We start from the raw sequence: 22,846 nt of genomic DNA on the forward strand, positions 1-22,846 counted from the left end.
CATCTAAGGAACAGCAAAGATAAACTAGGAGAAATTGGATACCCTTTAATTTGGTCCCCTCATTGTTTACCCCAGGCAATGAAGCAGACCTTGACAAGGGTCCCTTAATTCTGGAAAGTGCATATTAGTGTTGTCTAGAATAGTCTGAGCCTGGGGGCTGTCAAAGAAAAAATTATTCTGACACTTGTAAGAAAGACTTTACTCAGGACTATTGCTATAGGTGTAGCTGCCAAGACTACTGCAGTACGGACAAGAAATGGGAGTCAACTCCAAATACAAGAACAAGGAGGGATTTATAGCCAAGGAATAGGTGTTGGAGTTGGGGGCGGGGGAATGGATGGAAAATTACATCAGAAGTCTGGTGAAAAGGGGCAGATGGGTGGATGGCTTTTATTCAAAGACAACCTCACAGGTAAGTTGTTTGCTATCTCTAGGAATTAGCTAATCCTGGGAAAAGCACCACATCCCTAGGTCCTCAAGGCCCTAAGATGTCAAAGCATTATAAAATACAGAAAAAACTTTAAAGCATGATTAATGGAAAGTGCCTTGCTTCTAGCTTCTAAAATACCATTTATGTCAACCACCCAATTACCTCATCAAATGAGAAAGCATTGATCAGCAAGATCATCTGATTTCCTCTAATAATCATAATAACATTTAATTAGTTCCTTCTATATGATACGTCTCGTGCTAAGCACTTTAAATGTGTAATTGTATTTAATCCACACATTTGTATATTGATTATAGTGGTAATTATACAAATCTTTACATGTGATAAAATACCATAGATTTATACACAAAGCCCTAGCAACAACAACAAAAAGAATGCATGCGAAAACTTGTGAAACTTGAGTAAGAATGGCTAGTTAATTGTATTGTGCCAATCAATTTCCTGGTTATGATAATACACTATTTAAATAAGATGTCAACACTGGGATAAGCTAGGTGATATATACAAGAGACCTCACAGTACTATTCTTGCAACTTTTTGTGAACCTACAATTATTTCAATTAAAATGTTACAAGTCCTGTGAGGCCAATACTACTATTACGTCCATTTTATACATGAGGAAACAGAGACTTGGAGAGGTTAACTAACCTTTCTAAGGTCATTCAGTTAGTAAGTAAGAGAGTGTGTGATTCTGACCCACAGCCAATGCACTATCAACCTCCCTTCAACAGAGATAATCTTTAGAAAAAATGGTGATTCCTCTTATCCATAGAATTTTCTAGGTCCCAATATGGTCTGAAAAAATGTAAATAAATCCAATTACACTGCAGTGCTTGAGAGTTAAATGGCAGCACACTAAAAAGTTAGTACAGGAGACACAGGCAGCCTCCTGCAGCATATGCAGCCTTTCCAGTGCCTGGCTCCTGCAGTAAACAGTAGTCAGTAGCACCCAGCAGCTCCCCCACCACCCTTTTAAAGGCAGTTTTGTTGGCGGGGGGCAGTGCCTGTGGTGAGATACCTCCTGTGAGCAGCTTATGTGGCATCCTCCAGGGCAGATGTCTGCTGGGTGGCTGACAGGGTCTTGGTGCTCTGGCCTGGTGTCAGGCCTGAGCCTCTGAGAGGGGAGAGCCGAGTTCAGGACTATGGCCCACCAGAGACCTCCCAGCCCCACGTAATATCAATTGGCCAGAGCTCTCCTGGAGATCTCCGTCTCAATGCTAAGACCCAGCTCCACCCAAAGGCCAGCGAGCTCCAGTGCTGGATGCCCCACACCAAACAACTAGCAAGACAGGAACACAACCCCACCCATTAGCAGAGAGGCTGCCTAATATCATACTAAGTTCACAGACACCCCAAAACACACCACGGGATGCAGTCCTGCCCAGCAGAAAGAAAAGATCCAGCCTCATCCACCAGAACACAGGCACCAGTCCCCTCCACCAGGAAACCCACACAAGCCACTGAACCAACCTCACCCACTGGGGCAGACACCAAAAACAATGGGAACTACGAACCTACAGCCTGTGAAAAGGAGACCCCAAACACAGTAAGCTAAACAAAATGAGAAGACAGAGAAATATGCAGCAGATGAAGTAGCAAGGTAAAAACCCACCAGAACAAACAAATGAAGAGGAAACAGTCAGTCTACCTGGAAAAGAATTCAGATAATGATAGTAAAGATGATCCAGAATCTTGGAAATAGCATGGAGGAAGTACAAGAAATGTTTAACAAGGACCTAGAAGAACTAAAGAGGAAACAAACAATGATGAACAACACAATAAATGAAATTAAAAATTCTCTAGAAGGAATTAATAGCAGAATAACTGAGGCAGTAGAACGCATAAGTGACCTGGAAGATAAAATAGTGGAAATAACTACCACAGAGCATAATAAAGAAAAAAGAATGAAAAGAATTGAGGACAGTCTCAGAGACCTCTGGGACAACATTAGGCACACGAACAATCGAACTATAGGGGTCCCAAAAGAAGAAGACAAAAAGAAAGGATGTGAGAAAATATTTGAAGAGGTTATAGTCAAAACTTCCCTAACATGGGAAAGGAAATAAGTCCAGGAAGCACAGAGAGCCCCATACAGGATAAACCCAAAGAGAAACATGGCAAAACACATATTAATCAAACTATCAAAAATTAAATACAAAGAAAAAATATTAAAAGCAGCAAGGGAAAAGCAACAAATAACATACAAGGTAATCCCAATAAGGTTAACAGCTGACCTTTCAGAAGAAATTCTGCAAGGCAGATGGGAGTGGCAGGACATATTTAAACTGATGAAAGGGGAAAATCTACAAACAAGATTACTCTACCCAGCAAGGATCTAATTCAGATTTGATGGAGAAATTAAAACCTTTACAGACAAGAAAAAGTTAAGAGAATTCAGCACCACCAAACCAGGTTTACAACAAATGCTAAAGGAACTTCTCTAGGCAGAAAACACAACAGAAGGAAAAGACTTACAAAAACAAACCCAAAACAATTGAGAAAATGGTAATAGGAACACACATATAATTACCTTAAATGTAAATGGATTAAATGCTCCAACCAAAAGACATAGACTGGATGAATGGATACAAAAGCAAGACCCATATATATGCTGTCTACAAGAGACCCACTTCAGACCTAGGGACACATACAGACTGAAAGTGAGGGGATGGAAAAAGATATTCCATGCAAATGGAAATCAAAATAAAGCTGGAGTAGCAATTCTCATATCAGACAAAATAGACTTTAAAGTCTACTACAAGAGACAAAGAAGGACACTACATAATGATCAAGAGATCAATCTAAGAAGAAGATATAACAATTGTAAATATTTATGTACCCAACTTAGGAGCACCTCAATACATAATGCCAATGTTAACAGCCATAAAAGGGGAAATCGACAGTAACACAATCATACTAGGGGATTTTAATACCCCACTTTCACCAATGGACAGATCATCCAAAATGAAAATAAATAAGGAAACACAAGCTTTAAAGCACACATTAGACAAGATGGACTTAATTGATATTTATAGGACATTCCACCAAAAACAATACACTTTCTTCTCAAGAGCTCATGTAACATTCCCCAGGATGGATCATATCTTGGGTCACAAATCAAGCCCTGGTAAATTTAAGAAAATTGAAATTGTATCAAGTATCTTTTCCAACAACAGTGCTATGAGACTAGATATCAATTATAGGAAAAAAAACTGTAAAAAATACAAACATATGGAGGCTAAATGATACACATCAAATAACCAAGAGGTCACTGAAGAGATCAAAGAGGAAATTTAAAAATACCTAGAAACAAATGACACTGAAAATACGATGACCCAAAACCTATGGGATGTAGCAAAAGCAGTGCTAAGAGGGAAGTTTATAGCAATATAATACTACCTCAAGAAACCAGAAACATCTCAAATAAACAACCTAAGCTTACACCTAAAGCAATTGGAGAAAGAGGAAGAAAAACCCCCAAAGTTAGCAGAAGAAAGAAATCATAAAGATCAAATCAGAAATAAATGAAAAAGAAGATGGCAGAGTAGAAGGACGTGCTCTCACTCCATCTCGTGAGAACACCAGAATCACAACTACCTGCTGGATAGTCATCGATAGAAAGACACTGGAACTCACCAAAAAAGATACCCTACATCCAAAGACAGAGGAGAATCCACAATGAGATGGTAGGAGGGGTGCAATCACAGTAAAATCAAATCCCATAACTGCTGGGTGGGTGACTCACAAACTGGAGAACACTTATACCACAGAAGTCCACCCACTGGAGTGAAGGTTCTGAGCCCCACGTCAGGCTTCCCAACCTGGGGGTCTGGCAACAGGAGGAGGAATTCATAGAGAATCAGACTTTCAACCCTAGTGGGATTTGATTGCAGGACTTCGACAGGACTGGGGGAAAAAGAGACTCCACTCTTGGAGGGCACACACAAAGTAGTGTATGCATCGGGACCCAGGGGAAGGAGCAGTGACCCCAGGGGGAGACCGAGCCAGACCTACCTGCTGGTGTTCGAAGGTCTCCTGCAGAGGCGGGGGGTGGCTGTGGCTCACTGTGGGGACAAGGACACTGGCAACAGAAGTTCTGGGAAGTACTCCTTGGCGAGAGACCTCCCAGAGTCTGTCATTAGCCCGACCAAAGAGCCCAGGTAGGCTCCAGTGTTGGGTTGCCTCATGCCAAACAACCAACAGGGAGCGAACCCAGCCCCACCCATCAACAGTCAATGGATTAAACTTTTACTGAGCTCTGCCCGCCAGAGCAACAGTCTGCTCTACCCACCACCAGTCCCTCCCATCAGTAAACTTACACAAGCTTCTTAAAGAGCCTCATCCAGCAGAGGGCACAACCAAGAAGAACTATAATCCTACAGCCTGTGGAACAAAAACCACATTCACAGAAAGATAGACAAGATGAAAAGACAGAGGGCTATGTACCAGATGAAGGAACAAGATAAAACCCCAGAAAAACATCAAAATGAAGCAGAGATAGGCAACATTCCAGAAAAAGAATTCAGAATAATGGTAGTGAAGATGATCCAGGACCTCGGAAAAAGAATGGAGGCAAAGATCGAGAAGATGCAAGAAATGTTTAACAAAGACCTAGAAGAATTAAAGAACAAACAAACAGAGATGAACAATACAATAACTAAAATGAAAAATACACTAGAAGGAATCAATAGCAGAATAACTGAGGCAGAAGAATGGATAAGTGACCTGGAAGACAGATGGTGGAATTCACTGCTGCAAAACAGAATAAAGAAAAAAGAATGAAAAGAAATGAAAACAGCCTAAGAGACCTCTGGGACAACATTAAACGCAACAACATTCACATTATACTGGTCCCAGAAGGGGAAGAGAGAGAGAAAGGACCCAAGAAAATATTTGAAGAGATTATAGTCGAAAAATTCCCTAACAGGGGAATGGAAATAGCCATCCAAGTTCAGGAAGTGCAGCAAGTCCCATACAGGATAAAGCCAAGGAGAAACACACCAAGATACATAATAATCAAATTGGCAAAACTTAAAGACAAAGAAAAATTATTGAAAGCACCAAGGGAAAAATGACAAATAATATACAAGGGAACTCCCGTAAGGTTAACAGCTGATTTCTCAGCAGAAACTCTACAAGTCAGAAGGGAGTGGCATGATGCACTTAAAGTGATGAAAGGGAAGAACCTACAATCAAGATTACTCTACCCAGCAAGGATCTCATTCAGATTCAATGGAGAAATCAAAAGCTTTCCAGACAAGCAAAAGCTAAGAGAATTCAGCACGACCAAACCAGCTCTACAACAAATGCTAAAGGAAATTCTCTAAGTGGGAAACACTAGAGAAGAAAAGGACCTACAAAACAAACCCAAAACAAATAGGAAAATGGTCATAAGAACATACATATCGATAATTACCTTAAACATCAATGGATTAAATGCCCCAACCAAACGACACAGGCTTGCTGAATAGATACAAAAACAAGACCCACCTATATGCTGTCTACAAGAGACCCACTACAGACCTAAGGACACATACAGACTGAAAGTGAGGGGATGGAAAAAGGTATTTCATGCAAATGGAAATCAAAAGAAAGCTGGAGTAGCTATACTCATATCAGATGAAATAGACTTTAAAATAAAGAATGTTACAAGAGACAAGGAAGGACACTACATAATGCTCAAGGGATCAAAGCAAGAAGCAGATATAACAAATATAAATATATATGCACCCAACAGAGGAGCACCTCAATACATAAGGCAACTGCTAACAGCTATAAAGGAGGAAATCGACAGCAACACGATAATAGTAGGGGACTTTAACACCTCACTTACACCAATGGACAGATCATCCAAAATGAAAATAAAGAAGAAAACACAACCTTTAAATGACACAACACACCAGGTAGGTTTAATTGATATTTATAGGACATTCCATCCAAAAACAGCAGATTACACTTTCTTCTCAAGTGCGCACAGAACATTCTCCAGGATAGATCACATCTTGGGTCTCAAATCAAGCCTCAGTAAATTTAAGAAACTTGAAATTATATCAAGCATCTTTTGTGACCACAACGCTATGAGATTAGAAACTAAATACAGGGGAAAATACGTAAAAAACAGAAACACATGGAGGCTAAACAATACGTTACTAAATAACCAGCAGATCACTGAAGAAATCATAGGGGAAATCAAAAATTACCTAGAGACGAATGACAATGAAAACACGACGATCCAAAACCTATGGGATGCAGCAAAAGCAGTTCTAAGAGGGAAGTTTATAGTGATACAAGCCTACCTCAAGAAACAGGAAAAATCTCAAATGAAGAATCTAACCTTACACCTAAAGGAACTAGAGAAAGAAGAACAAACAAAGCCCAAAGTTACCAGAAGGAAAGAAATCATAAAGATCAGAGCAGAAATAAAGGAAATAAAAACAAAGAAAACAATAGCAAAGATGAATAAAACCAAAAGCTGGTTCTTTGAGAAGATAAAAAAAAATTGATAGACCATTAGCCAGACTCATCAAGAAAAAGAGGGAGAGGACTCAAATCAATAAAGTTAGAGGGCTTCCCTGGTGGCGCAGTGATTGAGAGTCTGCCTGCTAATGCAGGGGACATGGGTTCGTGCCCCGGTCCGGGAAGATCCCACATGCCGTGGAGCGGCTGGGCCCGTGAGCCATGGCTGCTGAGCCTGTGCGTCTGGAGAGACCACAGCAGTAAGAGGCCCGCGTACCGCAAAAAAAAAAAAAAAAAATAAAGTTAGAAATGAAAAAGGAGAAGTTACAACAGACACCACAGAAATACAAAGCATCCTAAGAGACTACTACAAGCAACACTATGCCAACAAAATGGACAACCTGGAAGAAATGGACAAATTCTTAGAAAGGTATAACCTTCAAAGACTGAAGCAGGAAGAAATAGAAAATGTGAACAGACCAGTCACACGTAATGAAATTGAAACTGTGATTAAAAATCTTCCAACAAACAAAAGTCCAGGACCAGATGGCTTCACAGGTGGATTCTATCAAACAAGTAGAGAAGAGGTAACACCCATCCTTCTCAAACTCTTCCAAAAAATTGCAGAGGACGAAGCATTCCCAAACACATTCTATGAGGCCATCATCACCGTGATACCCAAACCAGACAAAGATACTACAAAAAAAGAGAATTGCAGACCAATATCACTGATGAATATAGATGCAAAAGTCCTCAACAAAATACTGGCAAACAGAATCCAACAGCACATTAAAAGGATCATACACCATGAGCAAGTGGGATTTATCCCAGGGATGCAAGGATTCTTCAATATACGCAAATCAATCAATGTGATACACCATATTGACAAATTGAAGAATAAAAACCATATGATAATCTCAATAGATGCAGAAAAAGCTTTTGACAAAATTCAACACTCATTTATGATAAAAACTATCCAGAAAGTGGGCATACAGGGAAACTACCTCAACTTAATAAAGGCCATATATGACAAACCCACAGCAAACATCATTTTAATGGTGAAAAACTGAAAGCATTTCCTCTAAGATTAGGAACAACACAAGGTTGCCCATTCCCACCACTATTATTCAACAAAGTTTTGGAAGTCCCAGCCATGGCAATCAGAGAAGAAAAAGAAATAAAAGGAATACAAATTGGAAAAGAAGAAGTAAAACTGTCACTGTTTGCTGATGTCATGATACTATACGTAGAGAATCCTATCGATGCCACCAGAAAACTACTAGAGCTAATCAATGAATTTGGTAAAGTTGCAGGATACAAAATTAATGAACAGAAATCTCTTGCATTCCTATACACTAATGATGAAAAATCTGAACGAGAAATTAAGGAAACACTCCCATTTACCATTGCAACAAAAAGAATTAAATACCTAGAAATAAACCTACCTTAGAAGACAAAAGACCTGTATGCAGAAAACTATAAGACACTGATGAAAGAAATTAAAGATGATACCAACAGATGGAGAGATATACCATGTTCTTGGATTGGAAGAGTCAATATTGTGAAAATGACTATACTACCCAAAGCAATCTACAGATTCAATGCAATCCCTATCAAATTACCAATGGCATTGTTTATGGAACTAGAACAAAAAATCTTAAAATTTGTATGGAGACACAAAAGACCCTGAATAGCCAAAGTAGTCTTGAGGGGAAAAAACGGAGCTGGAGGAATCAGACTCCCTGACTTCAGACTATACTACAAAGCTTCAGTAATCAAGACAATATGGTACTGGCACAGAAACAGAAACATAGGTCAAAGGAACAAGATAGAAAGCCCAGAGCTAAACCCACGCACCTATGGTCAACTAATCTATGACAAAGGAGGCAAAGATATACAAGGGAGAAAAGACAGTCTATTCAATAAGTGGTGCTGGGAAAAGTGGACAGCTACATGTAAAAGAATGAAATTAGAACACTCCCTAACACCATACACAAAAAGAAACTCAAAATGGATTCAAGACCTAAATGTAAGACTGGACACTATAAAACTCTTAGAGGAAAACATAGGAAGAACACTCTTTGACATAAATCACAGCAAGATCTTTTTTGATCCACCTCCTAGAGTAATGGAAATAAAAACAAAAATAAACAAATGGGACCTAATGAAACTTCAAAGCTTTGGCACAGCAAACAAAACCATAAACAAGACGAAAAGACAAACCTCAGAATGGGAGAAAATATTTGCAAACGAATCAACAGATAAAGGATTAATCTCCAAAATATATATGCAGCTCAATATTAAAGAAACAAACAACCCAATCCAACAACGGGCAGAAGACCTAAATAGACACTTCTCCAAAGAAGACATACAGATGGCTACGAAGCACATGAAAAGCTGCTCAACATCACTAATTATGAGAGAAATGCAAATCAAAACTACAATGAGGTATCACCTCACACCAGTTAGAATGTGCTTCATCAGAAAATCTACAAACAACAAATGCTGGAGAGGGTGTGGGGAAAAGGAAACCCTCTTGCACTGTTGGTGGGAATGTAAATTGATACAGCCACTATAGAGAACAGTACGGGCGTTCCTTAAAAAACTAAAAATAGAATTACCATATGATCCAGCAATCCCACTGCTGGGCATATACCCAGAGAAAACCATATCTCAGAAGACACATGCACCCCAATGGTCATTGCAGCATTATTTACAATAGGCAGGTCATGGAAGCAACCTAAATGCCCATTGACAGACGAATGGATAAAGAAGTTGTGGTACATATATACAATGGAATATTACTCAGCCATATAAAGGAACGAAACTGAGTCATTTGTAGAGATGTGGATGGATCTAGAGACTGTCATACAGAGTGAAGTAAGTCAGAAAGAGAAAAACAAATATCGTATATTAACACATGTATGTGGAACCTAGAGAAACGGTACAGATGAACCGGTTTGCAGGGCAGAAGTTGAGACACAGATGTAGAGAACAAACGTATGGACACCAAGGGGGGAAAGCTGCAGGGGGTGGGGATGGTGGTGTGTTGAATTGGGTGATTGGGATTGACATGTATACACTGATGTGTATAAAGTTGATGACTAATAAGAACCTGCTGTATAAAAAATAAAATTCAAAAATTAAAAATAAAACTAAACTTTCTTTGGGTTATTTGTATGGAAATATGTTAATATGAATGTTTCAGACATTACATGAAATTCCTAAAAATCTTATATGTTCTGGTATAATGTTATAAGTCATAATTCTAGTTATTACTTTAAAATGTATATCTCAGAAATAACTAAATTTCCTTGTCAATTGCATTATTATGAACTTTCATCAAATCTTTAACCGTGGTCATTTTTTTTTTTTTTTTTTTTTTTTTTTTTTTTATGCGTTACGCGGGCCTCTCACTGTTGTGGCCTCTCCCGTTGCGGAGGACAGGCTCCGGACGCGCAGGCTCAGCGGCCATGGCTCACGGGCCCAGCCGCTCCGCGGCATGTGGGATCCTCCCAGACCGGGGCACGAACCCGTGTCCCCTGCATCGGCAGGCGGACTCTCAACCACTGCGCCACCAGGGAAGCCCAACCGTGGTCATTTTTAAGTCTTTTGTCATTTACAGACAGTTCTGGGTGTACTCTGATGCTTTTGCAAATATGTTCCTATAAAAGGGTTTCATCTTCAAGGAATTCACGGAAAAGACTCTGACAAGTTCAGGTTTCTGGTAACTGACTACACTGCTGAACTGAAAGAATAAGCATTTTCAGAACTCTAATGGAAAACTGATGAATTCATAAAAGTGCTAACAAAAGATCAAAATGAAAAAAAAATTAATTACATGGGACTGAGTGAACTGATGAGGATGATTATAAATTTTGTGACTTTCTGTTTGAATTTTAAAAATGTGATGTAAATTTATTTAAAAAGAACTTAGTGTAAAACAATGCCACTCTTCTCACTATTTTCTCTTGTTTTGGAAAATATAGATATTTTCTGTTAAAAACGTGATTTATGCTGACACATAATAGGTTGATTATTGTTATTATAAATGAATCAATAAATATTTTTAAGTTGTAAAGAAAAAGAAATAAATGAAAAGAAATGAAGGAAACAATAGCAAGATCAAAAAAACTAAAAGCTGGTTCTTTCAGAAGATAAACAAAATTGATAAACCATTAGCCAGACTCATCAAGAAAAAAAGGGAGAAGACTCAAATCAAGACTCTTCTCAAACCACTGATTTGAGAAGACTCAAATCGACATAATTAGAAATGAAAAGGAGAAGTAACAACTGACACTGCAGAAATACAAAGGATTAGGAGAGATTACTACAGGCAACTATATGCCAATAAAATGGACAACCTGGAAGAAATGGACAAATTCTTAGAAAAGCACAACCTTCTGAGACTGAACCAGGAAGAAACAGAAAATATAAACAGACCAATCACAAGCACTGAAATTGAAACTGTGACCAAAAATCTTCCAGCAAACAAAAGCCCAGGACCAGATGGCTTCACAGGTGATTTCTATCAAAAATTTAGAGAAGAGCTAACACCCATCCTTCTCAAACTCCTCCAAAATACAGCAGATGGAGGAAAACTCCCAAACTCATTCAACAAGGCCACCATCACCCTGATACCAAAACCAGACAAATTTGTCACAAAAAAGGAAAACTACAGGTCAATATCACTGATGAACATAGAGGCAAAAATCCTCAACAAAATACTGGCAAACAGAATCCAACAGCACATTAAAAGGATCATACACCGTGATCAAGTAGGGTTTATCCCAGGAGTGCAAGGATTCCTCAATATATGCAAATCAATTAACGTGATACACCATATTAACAAACTGAAGGATAAAAACCATATGATATTCTCAATAGACGCAGAAAAAGCTTTCGACAAAATTCAACACGCATTTATGATAAAAACCCTCCAGAAAGTAGGTATAGAGGGAACTTACCTCAACATAATAAAGCCCATATATAACAAACCCACAGCCAACATCATTCCCAATGGTGAAAAACTGAAAGCATTTCCACTAAGATCAGAAACAAGACAAGGTTGCCCACTCTCACCACTATTATTCAACATAGTTTTAGCCACAGCAATCAGAGAAGAAAAAGAAATAAAAGGAATCCAAATCAGAAAAGAAGAAGTAAAACTGTCACTGCTTGCAGATGACATGATACTATACACAGAGAATCCTAAAGATGCTACCAGAAAATGACTAGAGCTAATCAATGAATTTGGTAGAGTAGCAGGATACAAAATTAATGCACAGAAATCTCCTGAATTCCTATGCACTAATGATGAAAAATCTGAAAGAGAAATTAAGGAAACACTCTCATTTACCATTGAAACAAAAAGAATAAAATACCTAGGAATAAACCTACCTAAGGAGATAAAAGATTTATCTGCAGAAAACCATAAGACACTGTGAAAGAAATTAAAGATGATACCAGCAGATGGAGAGATATACCATGTTCTTGGATTGGAAGAATCAATATTTTGAAAATGACTATACTACCCAAAGCAATCTACAGATTCAATGCAATCCCTATCAAACTACCAATGGTATTTTTCACAGAATTAGAACAAAAAATTTCACAATTTTTATGGAAACACAAAGGACCCCGAATAGCCAAAACAATCTTGAGAAAGAAAAACAGAGCTGGAGGAATCAGGCTCCCTGACTTCAGACTATACTACAAAGCTACAGTAATCAAGACAGTATGGTAGTGGCACAAAAACAGAAATATAGATCAATGGAACAGGATAGAAAGCCCAGAGATAAACCCACACACATATGGTCACCTTATCTTTGATAAAGGAGGCACAAATATACAACAGAGAAAATACAGCCTGTTCAATAAGTGGTGCTGGGAAAACTGGACAACCACATGTAAAAGAATGAAATTAGAACACTTCCCAACACCATACACAAAAATAAACTCAAAATGGATTAAAGACCTAAATGTAAGGCCAGACAGTATCAAACTCTTAGGGGAAAACATAGGCAGAACACTCTTTGACATAAATCACAGCAAGATCCTTTTTGAACCACCTCCTAGAGAAATGGAAATAAAAACAAAAATTAAAAAATGGACCTAATGAAACTTAAAAGGTTTTGCACAGCAAAGGAAACTATAAACAAGACAAAAAGACAACCCTCAGAATGGGAGAAAATATTTGGAAACAAAGCAACTGACAAAGGATTGATCTCCCAAATATACAAGCAGCTCATGCAGCTCAGTATCAAAAAAACAAACAACCCAATCCAAAAGTGGTCAGAAGTCCTAAATAGACATTTCTCCAAAGAAGACATACAGATTACCAACAAACACATGAAAGGATGCTCAACATCACTAATCATTAGAGAAATGCAAATCGAAACTGCCATGAGGTATCACCTCACACGGGTCAGAATGGCCATCATCAAAAAATCTACAAACAATAAATGCTGGAGAGGGTGTGGAGAAAAGGGAACCCTCTTTCACTGTTGGTAGGAATGTAAATTGATACAGCCACTATGGAGAACAGTATGGAGGTTCCTTAAAAAACTAAAAATAGAACTACCATATGACCCAGAAATTCCACTACAGGACATATACCCTGAGAAAACCACAATTCAAAAAGAGTCATGTACCACAATGTTCACTGCAGCACTGTTTACAATAGCCAGGACATGGAAGCAACCTAATTGTCCAATGACAGATGAATGGATAAAGAAGATGTGGCACATATATACAATGGCATATTACTCAGCCATAAAAAGAAACAAAATTGAGTTATTTGTAGTGAGGTGGATGGACCTAGGGTCTTTCATACAGAGTGAAGTAAGTCAGAAAAAGATAAGCAAATACCGTATGCTAACACATATATATTGAATCTAAAAAAAAAAAAAAAAAGACACAGACATAGAGAATGGACCTGAGGACACGGGGAGGGGGAAGGGTAAACTGGGATGAAGTGAGGGAGTAGCACTGACATATATGCACTACCAAATGTAAAATAGAAAGCTAGTGGGAAGCAGCTGGATAGCACAGGGAGATCAGCTCAGTGCTTTGTGACCACCTAGAGGGGTGGGATCTAGGGAGGGTGGGAGGGAAACGCAAGAGGGAGGGGATATGGGATATATGTATACATATAGCTGATTCACTTGTTATACAGCAGAAACAAACGCAATATTGTAAAGCAATTGATACTCCAATAAAGATGTTAAAAAAAATAAGTTAGTATAGGAATTGGGATGGGTCTGCCCCAAGAAACCAATGAAATGATGCCATTCCATTTTATGGGCTTCTTTCAGCAAGAATTGTAAAATATCAACACCTTTTTTTTTTACTATTGTAAAACACCAGATACTAGATTAACAGTTATATAAAGATTTTCTTCACCTTACCAAGAGAAATCTTACACGTGAGTCATAAATAACAGATAATGCATTTATTTTATACAGTTCAGTCTGCTCTAATGGAAAAGGAATTGGCAACATATTTCCAGTATTCTAATTCATCCTTGGTCGGTGAATCACAGCATTTTCTATGACACACTTGTTAGAAGCCTTTTCACTTCGTTAGGTCTTAATTACAGTGGCAGCACATAGCACTGGATCAAACTGAGTGCTCATATTGATCTCAAGGTCTGTTAAATGTCAGAAACACAAGGTAATCATAGACCTGGTACTTTCTTTAATATATTATGTGCCTATAGAATTAAATTCATAAAGTATGAGTCAATGACCTCTACAGTTTTACTAAATACTTTGTGTCATTTCCTGAATGTTCTCAATTACGTTTTGCCTTTGGCTATTTCTTTTATTTGGTTTAGTGTGACCTGATCTTATTTGACTCTTGATAATTGGATATCAAAATCCAGAAGGCCTGGGGCAAGCCATGTTTCAAGTACATGACCGCCATAATCCTCAACTCTTGACCTTAACTGTCTCTACAGGGCAGGTTTTTCTGTAACAGGGAGGGGGATGTGTGTAAGGGCTTATTGATGCTAACCATCACCAGCTCCACCCTGGCCTGGCTGCGGACCTGCAGTGAGGAAAACCAGAGGAGTTTGATTCCATCAACCAATGACTCAAAATACGGTTTTGGGAATGTGCTTTATGGTTTTCTATGTAAAATGCTACACAGGCTAACTGATGATCTCTTTCAAAAGTCGGGGGCGGGGGGGAAGGAAAGAAAAGCTAGTATGAAGCCATTACCATTTTTGAGCATTCTACAGAACTCCCATGTAACACGGTTATCTCATTTTTTGTCTTACTCATTTGGACTGATTTCAGTTTCATCAGTGTTTCTTTACTGGTGTTCACTGTTAGTGTTTCTTTACAATAACCTGGAGTTGAAGACACTGCTACAGACAATGAATTCTAGTCAAATACCAGATGATATAGGAAGTGCTTGGTCATTTTAAAGTTTTAAATATATTCTCAGATACATTTTCATCTATACAGCAAAAGAATAAAGCAGATTTAATAAGTACAGTTTTTCTTTACTGTATCCCACAACAATTTTCTTAAGGATACAAAAAAGGTCCTGTGCAACCAGCCACCAGGAAATACTCCAGGTCTGATGGAGTTAAGGGTTGCTGCAACCACATAAGACATTGTGAGCTTCCCTGGTGGCGCAGTTGGATAAGAATCCACCTGCCAATGCAGGGGACACAGGTTTTTGTTCTCTGATCCGGGAAGATCCCACGTACCACGGAACAACTAAGCCCGTGCGCCACAACTACTGAGCCTGCGCTCTAGAGCCCGCGTGCCGCAACCACTGGAGCCCGCGTGCCGCAACTCCTGAAGCCCACGATGCCTAGAGCCCGTGCTCCGCAACAAGAGAAGCCACTGCAGTGAGAAAGCCCACACACCACCAAAGAAGAGTAGCCCCCGCTCGCCGCAACTAGAGAAAGCCCGCGTGCAGCAGCGAAAGACCCAAACATTAGCCCAAAAAAAAAAAAAAAAAAAAAAATTGTGGGTCCTCTTTGATGGTGGGCCCCAAGCTAACAAGACAGCAGAAGCCAAGAAACAAGATTTTAGCAGCTTTGTGAAGACAAAAATTGGGAAGTAATACAAATGTAGAACTACAAGTACATCCATACCATGAAATGCTCTGCAGCTGTCAAATGGTAATACAGGGGATTATAGTGATTGTATTTAAGTGCATTTAGATTACATATTTTTAGTTTAAAATACCACTTTTTAGTTTTTAGTTAAAAAGAATTATGTAGCAGGATCCCATTTCTATATATGTTTACATATGTATAGAAAATAGCCTGGATAGATAAACAGCATCATAGGTATGGGTGTTATACATGGTTGAGAGATAATGGGTAATTTTCCTTTTTATTTTCACTTGAGTATAGTTCCAGGTTTTTTAATTAGCTTATATTAGTTAATAAAACTTTAAAGAAAGAAATGAAAAGAACAAGTAGGTGGTACTCTAGGAATCTGAAAACTAACACTTAATTCAGTCACCATTACTGACTCAAAAAACACTCAGCAAGTGTTTATTTATCTTTCTACTATGTACACAGATCATTGCTATGACCTGAGAGAGATTTAAATATGTATGCTACTTCTCTACTGTCAAAGACTTAATTTTAGTAGTGGTAGAGCACACATATAAGCAACCAAAATTAACTCAGAGGCAGAATGAAAGGTACAGGAAAAGAACAAACAAGGTTCTGTGGGTAAACAGGGGCAGGAGGCAGCGACTGCTGGCGAGACGTTGACAACCACAAAACAGAGGATCAAATAGCTCGGAGATGGAAACAACCTAAGTGTCCATCATCGGACGAACGGATAAAGAAGATGTAGCACATATATACAATGGAATATTACTCAGCCATAAAAAGAAACGAAATTGAGCTATTTGTAATGAGGTAGATAGCCCTAGAGTCTGTCATACAGAGTGAAGTAAGTCAGAAAGAGAAAGACAAATATCATATGCTAACACATATATATGTACTTTAAGAAAAAAAAATGTCATGAAGAACCTAGGGGTAAGACAGGAATAAAGACACAGACCTACTAGAGAATGGACTTGAGGATATGGTGGAGGGAGAAGGGTAAGCTGTGACAAAGCGAGAGAGAGGCATGGACATATATACACTACCAAACGTAAGGTAGATAGCTAGTGGGAAGCAGCCGCATAGCACAGGGAGATCAGCTCAGTGCTTTGTGACCGCCTGGAGAGGTGGGATGGGGAGGGAGATGCAAGAGGGAAGAGATATGAGGTTATATGTATATGTATAAGTGATTCACTTTGTTATAAAGCAGAAACTAACACACCATTGTAAAGCAATTATACTCCAATAAAGATGTAAAAACAAACAAACAAAACAGAGAATCAGAATGAGAAGGTGACCGGTTCATCTGTCAGGAGATGCTTTGGAGTGTGGCCGCAGCACCACACCAAGCCAAGCTGAGGATCTCCAATAGCAGAGCTAAATCCTGTCTTCTACTTAAATCAACTACAAACTTTATGCTCTCACTCCTCAACAGTTTTAGGTGTAAATTTATCACAGAAGAGCTCTTGTATTGTAGATGTCTGACATTATGCATTCATCAGGAAATATATGGATGTATTGTCATTTAATGGATGAAATATATTTCTCATCACATGAGCCAAAATGCCCATCTTATCATAAACAGTGGGGAGATGGCTAGCAAACAAGCTGCAAAGATGCATGGAAGACTAATTCAGGGACAAGAGAGCATGGCCACCAACTCTGGGGAAGAAGGAAGATGAACTTTTTCATTCTGGGGATTCCATCTGGGATGAAGTGACTGAGAGAAAGAGGCAGTGACAACGAAAGACCAGTGACTGTTCATGAGGCACAGATCTCGCCACCAAATCACACCACTGACATTCCATCAGTGGACTAGTTGTTACTTAGTGGCACACATGCTGCTTTCTTTCCCCTGCTTATCCAATTGCTTCATATGGAGACAAAACTTTTCTTCTTGATTTTCAGACTCTGCTGCAAACTTTCCTCTGTCCTAGAGCTCAATTGCATGGTTAAAAAGAAGATGCAAATGGAATAGATGATTACCAAAATCGTCAGAGTCCAAAGGATTGTGATAATGAACGTTCTCTTACAAATAAATAGCTAGAGGGATTAGCCAGATGAGTGTGTCAGAGTATCAACAATGTTATAAGAACATCCAGTAACCATATGCTCGTCTCACCCTATGCTTGCTTTATGGCTCATCCTGCTCTCCTCAGTTAAGAGGTTCAGTAATCCTCTTTATCATTTTGCCAATGCTAAGTGTATACATATTTTGTGGTAAAATGTCAGGACTGGGATCATTTTCTGATATGCATAATACTGAGTAGGATGGCAATTGTAGCAACTTATTAAAGGTTGAATTTTCCTGTTCCAAGGAATGAAACTAAATGGAATGGAGGTATGAACAAAAGAGCAGCTAACTGGAGAACGGACTTGAGGATATGGGGAGGGGGAAGGGTGAGCTGTGACAAAGCGAGAGAGAGGCATGGACATATATACACTACCAAACGTAAGGTAGATAGCTAGTGGGAAGCAGCCGCATGGCACAGGGATATCGGCTTGGTGCTTTGTGACCACTGGAGGGGTGGGATAGGGAGGGTGGGAGGGAGGGAGACGCAAGAGGGAAGAGATATGGGAACATATGTATATGTATAAGTGATTCACTTTGTTATAAAGCAGAAACTAACACACCATTGTAAAGCAATTATACTCCAATAAAGATGTTAAAAAAAAAAAAAAAGAGCAGCTAAGAGTTGTGAATGCAGCACACCTAGAGTTTATTCCACAGCGCTGAGTCCTTTTCAATCACTAACAATAAACCTGTCCATTCTACTTGGTGATGGATGTTAACTAGACTTATTGTGGTGATCATTTCACAGTATATACAAATATTGAGCATTATGTTATACACCTAAAACGAATATAATGTCATATGTCAATTATATAGCAATTAAAAAAACACAGTTGTACTGTCTTACAGTTCTGTAGGTTAGAAATCCAACGTGGGTCTCACTGGACTAAAATAAAGGTGTCGACAGGGTTGTTCCTTTCCATTTCCTTGCCTTTTCCAGCTTCTAGAGGCGTTCCACATTCCTTGGCTTGTAGCCCCCTTACTCCACCTTCAAAGCCTGCAAGATTGCAAGATTGCATCTCTGACCATTCTGCCATAGTTGTGTCTTCTTCGCTCCACAGCCAGGAAAATGTCTCTGTTTCTAAGGACTCGTTGATTACACTGGGCTCACCTGGATGACCCAAGATACCCTCCCATCTCAAAGTCCTTAACCTTAATCACATCTGCAGCAACAAAAAGAATAAAATATCTAGGAATAAACCTACCTAAGGAGACGAAAGACCTGTATGCAGAAAATTATAAGACACTGATGAAAGAAATTAAAGATGATACAAATAGATGGAGAGATATACCATGTTCTTGGATTGGAAGAATCAACATTGTGAAAATGACTCTACTACCCAAAGCAATCTACAGATTCAATGCAATCCCTATCAAACTACCACTGGCATTTTTCACAGAGCTAGAACAAAAATTTTTGCAATTTGTATGGAAACACAAAAGACCCCGAATAGCCAAAGCAATCTTGAGAATGAAAAAAGGAGCTGGAGGAATCAGGCTCCCTGACTTCAGGACTATACTACAAAGCAACAGTAATCAAGACAGTATGGTACTGTCACAAAAACAGAAAGATAGATCAGTGGAAACAGGATAGAAAGCCCAGAGATAAACCCATGCACATATGGACAACCTTATCTTTGATAAAGGAGGCAGGAATGTACAGTGGAGAAAGGACAGCCTCTTCAATAAATGGTGCTGGGAAACTGGACAGGTACATGTAAAAGTATGAGATTAGATCACCTCCCTAACACCATACACAAAATAAGCTCAAAATGGATTAAAGACCTAAATGTAAGGCCAGAAACTATCAAACTCTTAGAGGAAAACATAGGCAGAAACACTCTATGACATAAATCACAGCAAGATCCTTTCTGACCCACCTCCTAGAGTAATGGAAATAAAAACAAAAATAAACAAATGGGACCTAATGAAACTTCAAAGCTTTTGCACAGCAAAGGAACCATAATCAAGACCAAAAGACAACCCTCAGAATGGGAGAAAACATTTGCAAATGAAGCAACTGACAAAGGATTAATCTCCAAAATTTACAAGCAGCTCATGCAGCTCAATAACAAAAAAACAAACAACCCCATCCAAAAATGGGCAGAAGACCTAAATAGACATTTCTCCAAAGAAGATATACAGAATGCCAACAAACACATGAAAGAATGCTCAACATCATTAATCATTAGAGAAATGCAAATCAAAACTACAATGAGATATCATCTCACACCAGTCAGAATGGCCATCATCAAAAATCTAGAAACAATAAATGCTGGAGAGGGTGTGGAGAAAAGGGGACACTCTTGCACTGCTGGTGGGAATGTGAATTGGTTCAGCCACTATGGAGAACAGTATGGAGGTTCCTTAAAAAACTACAAATAGAATTACCATATGCCCAGCAATCCCACTACTGGGCATATACCCTGAGAAAACCAAAATTCAAAAAGAGTCATGTACCAAAATGTTCATTGCAGCTCTATTTACAATAGCCCGGAGATGGAAACAACCTAAGCGCCCATCATCAGATGAATGGATAAAGATGTGGCACATATACACAATGGAATATTACTCAGCCTTAAAAAGAAATGAAATTGAGCTATTTGTAATGAGATGGATAGACCTAGAGTCTGTCATACAGAGTGAAGTAAGTCAGAAAGAAAAAGACAAATACCGTATTCTAACACATATATATGGAATTTAAGGGAAAAAAATGTCATGAAGAACCTAGGGGTAAGACAGGAATAAAGACGCAGACCTACTGGAGAACGGACTTGAGGATATGGGAGGGGGGAAGGGTGAGTTTTGACAGGGCGAGAGAGAGTCATGGACATATACACACTAACAAACGTAGTAAGGTAGATAGCTAGGGGGAAGCAGCCGCAAGGCACAGGGATATTAGCTCAGTGCTTTGTGACAGCCTGGAGGGGTGGGATGGGGAGAGTGGGAGGGAGGGAGACGCAAGAGGGAAGACATATGGGAACATATGTATATGTGTAGCTGATTCACTTTGTTATAAAGCAGAAACTAACCACACCATTGTAAAGCCAATTATACCCCAATAAAGGGGTTTTAAAAAAAAAAAATACAAAGTCCTTTAATAAAAAAAGGCTTAATAAAAAAAAAAATCACATCTGCAAAGCCTTGTTTTTCATGTAAAACACCATTTTTTTTTCTCTAATCCCTTTCTTTGCATTCCCATAGATTTATCCTATCCCTTGACTTGGGTTTACAGCAATATGTGCTAACTGCTCTCCTTGGAGGAATTTCTCCTCCACTTCAATCCATCCCATGTGCCAATTTCATATAGATCCTCTTAAAGCGCTGTTAAAAAACAAAATTCAACTGAGTACATCTTAAAGATCTTATTGGCTTTATTCAATGATTCATGAATTGGGCAGTATCCAATCTAACAGCTAGAAAGGAGCTCCCAGGAGCTGTACAAAATGAAAGACCTTTACAGGCAGAAGGCAGCAGGAACAAGGAAGTTATACTAGGCAAAAAAAATCAGGTTGGTTGTTGCACGGGTACTGTCTTAGGGGATGGCAGGGGTCTATCAAGCTGAGAAACCTAACTAGTGCTGATTAGCAATTCCTGATTGATTGGTTAAAATTCCATTGCTGGAATTTTTGCAGCTTTTCATATATATTCTGAATACACATAAAACATTTCTGAAAGGATACCCAAGAAACTGTCAATGGGCCGAGAAATGGAATGCAGCAGTGGGGATGGGCACAGATTGACTAGATGGGTGGGTAGAAAGGAAACTTCAATTTTTCCTATTTTATGCTTTTCAATATTCATTGAGTTCTGACCATATTGATGCAATTCTTTTAAAATTAAAAAAAACTAGCAAAATAACTTTTATTTAAAAGGATACAGATTTTTGAGGAAAACAGGTACGCAGAGAAAACCTCACTACCATTGTTCCTCCACCCAAATACAACCACTATTCAGAGTGAGAATGTTAATGACAGCAAAAATCACACTGCCACTCTCCAAAAAAGTCTCTGAAAGTAAAAATGGTTAGATGTACCCATAACATTGTCCTCTAAGGTGCTCCAAGTGCTGGACAAACAGTTCCCACTGTGGGGCAGCAGGAAGATGAATACTTTTGGGTAATCAAAGAGAAAGAGACCATGTAACCCACTAAGTGCCTGTCCTGCCAGGTGCTGGCTGAGAAGAAGCAGAAGCAAAGAGGAGTAAGTCAGTCCCTACCCCATGGAATTAACGCATTGCTTATTCTTGAAATTAAGAAAATTGAATGATCGTGGGAAGAATGTTACATTTATAACCTAAGTAACATTTAGAGATTAGAGTCATAATGAATCAGTGCTTCTTTTCTCCTGGAAAAACAATGTGTAGATACCAATGGAAAAAAGTACTGTAAGAGTTTAATTAACATTAAATTAATTAAATCCCAGGATCTGACTCTGGAGTCAGATAAACAAGATTTAAATACAAATTCGGCCGTCTTCCAGATGCATGGAGAAGGTCAGAGAAGTTATTTGACTTTTCTAAGCCTCAGTTTTCTCATCTGTGAAATGGAGACACAAGAAGTACCTACCACCTAAGGTGTTTGTGGGGACTAAAGGAGATAAATGAGTACAGTGTGTTGGGTGGGGTATTCCAGGGACCCCATTCACCTGGCTCCTCAGGAACACCCAGGACGGTGGCTGGCATGGGAAGACCTCATTCACATTCATCAGCAAATGAATTAGACGACTGATACAACTTCAAACAATTTTTTTTAATGTTGCAAGAAGGAACAGATAATTACAAA

This window comes from Phocoena sinus, chromosome 3 (genome assembly GCF_008692025.1).
Source record: "Phocoena sinus isolate mPhoSin1 chromosome 3, mPhoSin1.pri, whole genome shotgun sequence".
Taxonomy (NCBI): Eukaryota; Metazoa; Chordata; class Mammalia; order Artiodactyla; family Phocoenidae; genus Phocoena; species Phocoena sinus.